General features: G+C 57.1%; 1 non-coding gene across 1 annotated transcript; it reads right to left on the bottom strand.

Moving 5' to 3' along the window:
• Positions 1–100: 100 nt before the first annotated feature.
• On the bottom strand, positions 101–173 carry TRNAA-AGC. The gene has a single exon. It is a non-coding gene; the product is annotated as a tRNA-Ala (tRNA).
• Between the last annotated feature and the right edge of the window lie 289 nt (positions 174–462).

The raw sequence follows: 462 nt of genomic DNA, 5'->3' as shown, positions 1-462 counted from the left end.
TCTCCATCCTCTGTAGCCCAGCACACAGAGGTCCCCGATGCAGCTCCAGAGGCCATGGTGTCCATTGTGCCAAGAATGCAGGCATGGGGCTGAAAAGCATTGGAGAATGCGGGCATCGATCCCGCTGCCTCTCACATGCTAAGCGAGCGCTCTACCACTTGAGCTAATTCCCCAGCACACAGCCTCCAACTCACCTCACCTCCCCTCAGCTCTCACCCACGTGGCCCTGCACACTACTCTTGCCCCACCCAGCACCCTTCTTCACAAACCCAACAAACACTCCCAACTTCCAGCTGCTGCTGCTGCTCCCTTCAAACATACAGGTGCTCAACGCCAACACCACCTGCCCTATCTTCTACACAAACCACCACAGAGCAACGTCCTCTTCTCCACGGCCCGCCAGAGCTCCGGCCTCCAATCCCATCAAATACAAGATGCGTGGCCAGCGTTCCAAATGCACCA

Source organism: Meleagris gallopavo, unplaced genomic scaffold (genome assembly GCF_000146605.3).
Source record: "Meleagris gallopavo isolate NT-WF06-2002-E0010 breed Aviagen turkey brand Nicholas breeding stock unplaced genomic scaffold, Turkey_5.1 ChrUn_random_7180001925045, whole genome shotgun sequence".
Classification (NCBI taxonomy): Eukaryota; Metazoa; Chordata; class Aves; order Galliformes; family Phasianidae; genus Meleagris; species Meleagris gallopavo.
Note: the sequence above shows the minus strand (reverse complement) of the source record. Positions and strands in the feature narration are given on the sequence as shown.